Raw genomic sequence first — 9,825 nt, forward strand, 5'->3', positions numbered from 1 at the left:
ACATGAAATGAACACATTTTTCTCCAAAACTATAACAGATGCAAGCTTGTCCTGTTTGGTGGAGATGATATTTAATAAAATAAGTAGAAATCCACTAAAAGTTTTGTTTGGTTATCTTGCAATCCCGAGATAATCGTCTCCATGCTCCAAATCTATTTTAAAGCCATTTCAAAGGCATTTTGCGCATACATGAAATGAACACATTTTTCTCCAAAACTATAACACATGCAAGCTTGTCCTGTTTGGTGGAGATGATATTTAATAAAATAAGTAGAAATCCACTAAAAGTTTTGTTTGGTTATCTTGCAATCCCGAGATAATCGTCTCCATGCTCCAAATCCATTTTAAAGCCATTTTTAAGGCATTTCGCGCATACATGAAATGAACACATTTTTCTCCAAAACTATAACAGATGCAAGCTTGTCCTGTTTGGTGGAGATAATATTTAATAAAATAAGTAGAAATCTACTAAAAGTTTCGTTTGTTTATATTGCCATCCTGAGATAATCGTCTCCATGCTCCAAATCCATTTTAAAGCCATTTCAAAGGCATTTTGCGCATACATGAAATGAACACATTTTTCTCCAAAACTATAACACATGCAAGCTTGTCCTGTTTGGTGGAGATGATATTTAATAAAATAAGTAGAAATCCACTAAAAGTTTTGTTTGGTTATCTTGCAATCCCGAGATAATCGTCTCCATGCTCCAAATCCATTTTAAAGCCATTTTTAAGGCATTTCGCGCATACATGAAATGAACACATTTTTCTCCAAAACTATAACAGATGCAAGCTTGTCCTGTTTGGTGGAGATGATATTTAATAAAATAAGTAGAAATCCACTAAAAGTTTTGTTTGGTTATCTTGCAATCCCGAGATAATCGTCTTCATGCTCCAAATCCATTTTAAAGCCATTTTTAAGGCATTTCGCGCATACATGAAATGAACACATTTTTCTCCAAAACTATAACAGATGCAAGCTTGTCCTGTTTGGTGGAGATGATATTTAATAAAATAAGTAGAAATCCACTAAAAGTTTTGTTTGGTTATCTTGCAATCCCGAGATAATCGTCTCCATGCTCCAAATCCATTTTAAAGCCATTTTTAAGGCATTTCGCGCATACATGAAATGAACACATTTTTCTCCAAAACTATAACAGATGCAAGCTTGTCCTGTTTGGTGGAGATGATATTTAATAAAATAAGTAGAAATCCACTAAAAGTTTTTTTTGGTTATCTTGCAATCCCGAGATAATCGTCTCCATGCTCCAAATCCATTTTAAAGCCATTTTTAAGGCATTTCGCGCATACATGAAATGAACACATTTTTCTCCAAAACTATAACAGATGCAAGCTTGTCCTGTTTGGTGGAGATAATATTTAATAAAATAAGTAGAAATCTACTAAAAGTTTCGTTTGTTTATATTGCCATCCTGAGATAATCGTCTCCATGCTCCAAATCCATTTTAAAGCCATTTCAAAGGCATTTTGCGCATACATGAAATGAACACATTTTTCTCCAAAACTATAACACATGCAAGCTTGTCCTGTTTGGTGGAGATGATATTTAATAAAATAAGTAGAAATCCACTAAAAGTTTTGTTTGGTTATCTTGCAATCCCGAGATAATCGTCTCCATGCTCCAAATCCATTTTAAAGCCATTTTTAAGGCATTTCGCGCATACATGAAATGAACACATTTTTCTCCAAAACTATAACAGATGCAAGCTTGTCCTGTTTGGTGGAGATGATATTTAATAAAATAAGTAGAAATCCACTAAAAGTTTTGTTTGGTTATCTTGCAATCCCGAGATAATCGTCTCCATGCTCCAAATCCATTTTAAAGCCATTTTTAAGGCATTTCGCGCATACATGAAATGAACACATTTTTCTCCAAAACTATAACAGATGCAAGCTTGTCCTGTTTGGTGGAGATGATATTTAATAAAATAAGTAGAAATCCACTAAAAGTTTTGTTTGGTTATATTGCAATCCCGAGATAATCGTCTCCATGCTCCAAATCCATTTTAAAGCCATTTTTAAGGCATTTCGCGCATACATGAAATGAACACATTTTTCTCCAAAACTATAACAGATGCAAGCTTGTCCTGTTTGGTGGAGATGATATTTAATAAAATAAGTAGAAATCCACTAAAAGTTTTGTTTGGTTATCTTGCAATCCCGAGATAATCGTCTCCATGCTCCAAATCCATTTTAAAGCCATTTTTAAGGCATTTCGCGCATACATGAAATGAACACATTTTTCTCCAAAACTATAACAGATGCAAGCTTGTCCTGTTTGGTGGAGATAATATTTAATAAAATAAGTAGAAATCTACTAAAAGTTTCGTTTGTTTATATTGCCATCCTGAGATAATCGTCTCCATGCTCCAAATCCATTTTAAAGCCATTTCAAAGGCATTTTGCGCATACATGAAATGAACACATTTTTCTCCAAAACTATAACACATGCAAGCTTGTCCTGTTTGGTGGAGATGATATTTAATAAAATAAGTAGAAATCCACTAAAAGTTTTGTTTGGTTATCTTGCAATCCCGAGATAATCGTCTCCATGCTCCAAATCCATTTTAAAGCCATTTATAAGGCATTTCGCGCATACATGAAATGAACACATTTTTCTCCAAAACTATAACAGATGCAAGCTTGTCCTGTTTGGTGGAGATGATATTTAATAAAATAAGTAGAAATCCACTAAAATTTTTGTTTGGTTATCTTGCAATCCCGAGATAATCGTCTTCATGCTCCAAATCCATTTTAAAGCCATTTTTAAGGCATTTCGCGCATACATGAAATGAACACATTTTTCTCCAAAACTATAACAGATGCAAGCTTGTCCTGTTTGGTGGAGATGATATTTAATAAAATAAGTAGAAATCCACTCAAAGTTTTGTTTGGTTATCTTGCAATCCCGAGATAATCGTCTCCATGCTCCAAATCCATTTTAAAGCCATTTTTAAGGCATTTCGTGCATACATGAAATGAACACATTTTTCTCCAAAACTATAACAGATGCAAGCTTGTCCTGTTTGGTGGAGATGATATTTAATAAAATAAGTAGAAATCCACTAAAAGTTTTGTTTGGTTATCTTGCAATCCCGAGATAATCGTCTCCATGCTCCAAATCCATTTTAAAGCCATTTCAAAGGCATTTTGCGCATACATGAAATGAACACATTTTTCTCCAAAACTATAACACATGCAAGCTTGTCCTGTTTGGTGGAGATGATATTTAATAAAATAAGTAGAAATCCACTAAAAGTTTTGTTTGGTTATCTTGCAATCCCGAGATAATCGTCTCCATGCTCCAAATCCATTTTAAAGCCATTTTTAAGGCATTTCGCGCATACATGAAATGAACACATTTTCTCCAAAACTATAACAGATGCAAGCTTGTCCTGTTTGGTGGAGATGATATTTAATAAAATAAGTAGAAATCCACTAAAAGTTTTGTTTGGTTATCTTGCAATCCCGAGATAATCGTCTCCATGCTCCAAATCCATTTTAAAGCCATTTTTAAGGCATTTCGCGCATACATGAAATGAACACATTTTTCTCCAAAACTATAACAGATGCAAGCTTGTCCTGTTTGGTGGAGATGATATTTAATAAAATAAGTAGAAATCCACTAAACGTTTTGTTTGGTTATCTTGCAATCCCGAGATAATCGTCTCCATGCTCCAAATCCATTTTAAAGCCATTTTTAAGGCATTTCGCGCATACATGAAATGAACACATTTTTCTCCAAAACTATAACAGATGCAAGCTTGTCCTGTTTGGTGGAGATGATATTTAATAAAATAAGTAGAAATCCACTAAAAGTTTTGTTTGGTTATATTGCAATCCCGAGATAATCGTCTCCATGCTCCAAATCCATTTTAAAGCCATTCTTAAGGCATTTCGCGCATACATGAAATGAACACATTTTTCTCCAAAACTATAACAGATGCAAGCTTGTCCTGTTTGGTGGAGATGATATTTAATAAAATAAGTAGAAATCCACTAAAAGTTTTGTTTGGTTATCTTGCAATCCCGAGATAATCGTCTCCATGCTCCAAATCCATTTTAAAGCCATTTTTAAGGCATTTCGCGCATACATGAAATGAACACATTTTTCTCCAAAACTATAACAGATGCAAGCTTGTCCTGTTTGGTGGAGATGATATTTAATAAAATAAGTAGAAATCCACTAAAAGTTTTGTTTGGTTATCTTGCAATCCCGAGATAATCGTCTCCATGCTCCAAATCCATTTTAAAGCCATTTTTAAGGCATTTCGCGCATACATGAAATGAACACATTTTTCTCCAAAACTATAACAGATGCAAGCTTGTCCTGTTTGGTGGAGATGATATTTAATAAAATAAGTAGAAATCCACTAAAAGTTTTGTTTGGTTATCTTGCAATCCCGAGATAATCGTCTCCATGCTCCAAATCCATTTTAAAGCCATTTTTAAGGCATTTCGCGCATACATGAAATGAACACATTTTTCTCCAAAACTATAACAGATGCAAGCTTGTCCTGTTTGGTGGAGATGATATTTAATAAAATAAGTAGAAATCCACTAAACGTTTTGTTTGGTTATCTTGCAATCCCGAGATAATCGTCTCCATGCTCCAAATCCATTTTAAAGCCATTTTTAAGGCATTTCGCGCATACATGAAATGAACACATTTTTCTCCAAAACTATAACAGATGCAAGCTTGTCCTGTTTGGTGGAGATGATATTTAATAAAATAAGTAGAAATCCACTAAAAGTTTTGTTTGGTTATATTGCAATCCCGAGATAATCGTCTCCATGCTCCAAATCCATTTTAAAGCCATTCTTAAGGCATTTCGCGCATACATGAAATGAACACATTTTTCTCCAAAACTATAACAGATGCAAGCTTGTCCTGTTTGGTGGAGATGATATTTAATAAAATAAGTAGAAATCCACTAAAAGTTTTGTTTGGTTATCTTGCAATCCCGAGATAATCGTCTCCATGCTCCAAATCCATTTTAAAGCCATTTTTAAGGCATTTCGCGCATACATGAAATGAACACATTTTTCTCCAAAACTATAACAGATGCAAGCTTGTCCTGTTTGGTGGAGATGATATTTAATAAAATAAGTAGAAATCCACTAAAAGTTTTGTTTGGTTATCTTGCAATCCCGAGATAATCGTCTCCATGCTCCAAATCCATTTTAAAGCCATTTTTAAGGCATTTCGCGCATACATGAAATGAACACATTTTTCTCCAAAACTATAACAGATGCAAGCTTGTCCTGTTTGGTGGAGATGATATTTAATAAAATAAGTAGAAATCCACTAAAAGTTTTGTTTGGTTATCTTGCAATCCCGAGATAATCGTCTCCATGCTCCAAATCCATTTTAAAGCCATTTTTAAGGCATTTCGCGCATACATGAAATGAACACATTTTTCTCCAAAACTATAACAGATGCAAGCTTGTCCTGTTTGGTGGAGATGATATTTAATAAAATAAGTAGAAATTCACTAAAAGTTTTGTTTGGTTATCTTGCAATCCCGAGATAATCGTCTCCATGCTCCAAATCCATTTTAAAGCCATTTTTAAGGCATTTCGCGCATACATGAAATGAACACATTTTTCTCCAAAACTATAACAGATGCAAGCTTGTCCTGTTTGGTGGAGATAATATTTAATAAAATAAGTAGAAATCTACTAAAAGTTTCGTTTGTTTATATTGCCATCCTGAGATAATCGTCTCCATGCTCCAAATCCATTTTAAAGCCATTTTTAAGGCATTTTGCGCATACATGAAATGAACACATTTTTCTCCAAAACTATAACACATGCAAGCTTGTCCTGTTTGGTGGAGATGATATTTAATAAAATAAGTAGAAATCCACTAAAAGTTTTGTTTGGTTATCTTGCAATCCCGAGATAATCGTCTCCATGCTCCAAATCCATTTTAAAGCCATTTTTAAGGCATTTCGCGCATACATGAAATGAACACATTTTTCTCCAAAACTATAACAGATGCAAGCTTGTCCTGTTTGGTGGAGATGATATTTAATAAAATAAGTAGAAATCCACTAAAAGTTTTGTTTGGTTATCTTGCAATCCCGAGATAATCGTCTCCATGCTCCAAATCCATTTTAAAGCCATTTTTAAGGCATTTCGCGCATACATGAAATGAACACATTTTTCTCCAAAACTATAACAGATGCAAGCTTGTCCTGTTTGGTGGAGATGATATTTAATAAAATAAGTAGAAATCCACTAAAAGTTTTGTTTGGTTATCTTGCAATCCCGAGATAATCGTCTCCATGCTCCAAATCCATTTTAAAGCCATTTTTAAGGCATTTCGCGCATACATGAAATGAACACATTTTTCTCCAAAACTATAACAGATGCAAGCTTGTCCTGTTTGGTGGAGATGATATTTAATAAAATAAGTAGAAATCCACTAAAAGTTTTGTTTGGTTATATTGCAATCCCGAGATAATCGTCTGCATGCTCCAAATCCATTTTAAAGCCATTTTTAAGGCATTTCGCGCATACATGAAATGAACACATTTTTCTCCAAAACTATAACAGATGCAAGCTTGTCCTGTTTGGTGGAGATGATATTTAATAAAATAAGTAGAAATCCACTAAAAGTTTTGTTTGGTTATATTGCAATCCCGAGATAATCGTCTCCATGCTCCAAATCAATTTTAAAGCCATTTTTAAGGCATTTCGCGCATACATGAAATGAACACATTTTTCTCCAAAACTATAACAGATGCAAGCTTGTCCTGTTTGGTGGAGATAATATTTAATAAAATAAGTAGAAATCTACTAAAAGTTTCGTTTGTTTATATTGCCATCCTGAGATAATCGTCTCCATGCTCCAAATCCATTTTAAAGCCATTTCAAAGGCATTTTGCGCATACATGAAATGAACACATTTTTCTCCAAAACTATAACACATGCAAGCTTGTCCTGTTTGGTGGAGATGATATTTAATAAAATAAGTAGAAATCCACTAAAAGTTTTGTTTGGTTATCTTGCAATCCCGAGATAATCGTCTCCATGCTCCAAATCCATTTTAAAGCCATTTTTAAGGCATTTCGCGCATACATGAAATGAACACATTTTTCTCCAAAACTATAACAGATGCAAGCTTGTCCTGTTTGGTGGAGATGATATTTAATAAAATAAGTAGAAATCCACTAAAAGTTTTGTTTGGTTATCTTGCAATCCCGAGATAATCGTCTCCATGCTCCAAATCCATTTTAAAGCCATTTCAAAGGCATTTTGCGCATACATGAAATGAACACATTTTTCTCCAAAACTATAACACATGCAAGCTTGTCCTGTTTGGTGGAGATGATATTTAATAAAATAAGTAGAAATCCACTAAAAGTTTTGTTTGGTTATCTTGCAATCCCGAGATAATCGTCTCCATGCTCCAAATCCATTTTAAAGCCATTTTTAAGGCATTTCGCGCATACATGAAATGAACACATTTTTCTCCAAAACTATAACAGATGCAAGCTTGTCCTGTTTGGTGGAGATGATATTTAATAAAATAAGTAGAAATCCACTAAAAGTTTTGTTTGGTTATCTTGCAATCCCGAGATAATCGTCTCCATGCTCCAAATCCATTTTAAAGCCATTTTTAAGGCATTTCGCGCATACATGAAATGAACACATTTTTCTCCAAAACTATAACAGATGCAAGCTTGTCCTGTTTGGTGGAGATGATATTTAATAAAATAAGTAGAAATCCACTAAAAGTTTTGTTTGGTTATATTGCAATCCCGAGATAATCGTCTCCATGCTCCAAATCCATTTTAAAGCCATTTTTAAGGCATTTCGCGCATACATGAAATGAACACATTTTTCTCCAAAACTATAACAGATGCAAGCTTGTCCTGTTTGGTGGAGATGATATTTAATAAAATAAGTAGAAATCCACTAAAAGTTTTGTTTGGTTATATTGCAATCCCGAGATAATCGTCTCCATGCTCCAAATCCATTTTAAAGCCATTTTTAAGGCATTTCGCGCATACATGAAATGAACACATTTTTCTCCAAAACTATAACAGATGCAAGCTTGTCCTGTTTGGTGGAGATGATATTTAATAAAATAAGTAGAAATCCACTAAAAGTTTTGTTTGGTTATCTTGCAATCCCGAGATAATCGTCTCCATGCTCCAAGTCCATTTTAAAGCCATTTTTAAGGCATTTCGCGCATACATGAAATGAACACATTTTTCTCCAAAACTATAACAGATGCAAGCTTGTCCTGTTTGGTGGAGATGATATTTAATAAAATAAGTAGAAATCCACTAAAAGTTTTGTTTGGTTATCTTGCAATCCCGAGATAATCGTCTCCATGCTCCAAATCCATTTTAAAGCCATTTTTAAGGCATTTCGCGCATACATGAAATGAACACATTTTTCTCCAAAACTATAACAGATGCAAGCTTGTCCTGTTTGGTGGAGATGATATTTAATAAAATAAGTAGAAATCCACTAAAAGTTTTGTTTGGTTATCTTGCAATCCCGAGATAATCGTCTCCATGCTCCAAATCCATTTTAAAGCCATTTTTAAGGCATTTCGCGCATACATGAAATGAACACATTTTTCTCCAAAACTATAACAGATGCAAGCTTGTCCTGTTTGGTGGAGATGATATTTAATAAAATAAGTAGAAATCCACTAAAAGTTTTTTTTGGTTATCTTGCAATCCCGAGATAATCGTCTCCATGCTCCAAATCCATTTTAAAGCCATTTTTAAGGCATTTCGCGCATACATGAAATGAACACATTTTTCTCCAAAACTATAACAGATGCAAGCTTGTCCTGTTTGGTGGAGATGATATTTAATAAAATAAGTAGAAATCCACTAAAAGTTTTGTTTGGTTATCTTGCAATCCCGAAATAATCGTCTCCATGCTCCAAATCTATTTTAAAGCCATTTCAAAGGCATTTTGCGCACACATGAAATGAACACATTTTTCTCCAAAACTATAACACATGCAAGCTTGTCCTGTTTGGTGGAGATGATATTTAATAAAATAAGTAGAAATCCACTATAAGTTTTGTTTGGTTATCTTGCAATCCCGAGATAATCGTCTCCATGCTCCAAATCCATTTTAAAGCCATTTTTAAGGCATTTCGCGCATACATGAAATGAACACATTTTTCTCCAAAACTATAACAGATGCAAGCTTGTCCTGTTTGGTGGAGATACTATTTAATAAAATAAGTAGAAATCTACTAAAAGTTTCGTTTGTTTATATTGCCATCCTGAGATAATCGTCTCCATGCTCCAAATCCATTTTAAAGTCATTTTTAAGGCATTTCGCGCATACATGAAATGAACACATTTTTCTCCAAAACTATAACAGATGCAAGCTTGTCCTGTTTGGTGGAGATGATATTTAATAAAATAAGTAGAAATCTACTAAAAGTTTTGTTTGGTTATCTTGCAATCCCGAGATAATCGTCTCCATGCTCCAAATCCATTTTAAAGCCATTTTTAAGGCATTTCGCGCATACATGAAATGAACACATTTTTCTCCAAAACTATAACAGATGCAAGCTTGTCCTGTTTGGTGGAGATAATATTTAATAAAATAAGTAGAAATCTACTAAAAGTTTCGTTTGTTTATATTGCCATCCTGAGATAATCGTCTCCATGCTCCAAATCCATTTTAAAGCCATTTCAAAGGCATTTTGCGCATACATGAAATGAACACATTTTTCTCCAAAACTATAACACATGCAAGCTTGTCCTGTTTGGTGGAGATGATATTTAATAAAATAAGTAGAAATCCACTAAAAGT

This window comes from Anomaloglossus baeobatrachus, unplaced genomic scaffold (genome assembly GCF_048569485.1).
Source record: "Anomaloglossus baeobatrachus isolate aAnoBae1 unplaced genomic scaffold, aAnoBae1.hap1 Scaffold_180, whole genome shotgun sequence".
Taxonomy (NCBI): domain Eukaryota; kingdom Metazoa; phylum Chordata; class Amphibia; order Anura; family Aromobatidae; genus Anomaloglossus; species Anomaloglossus baeobatrachus.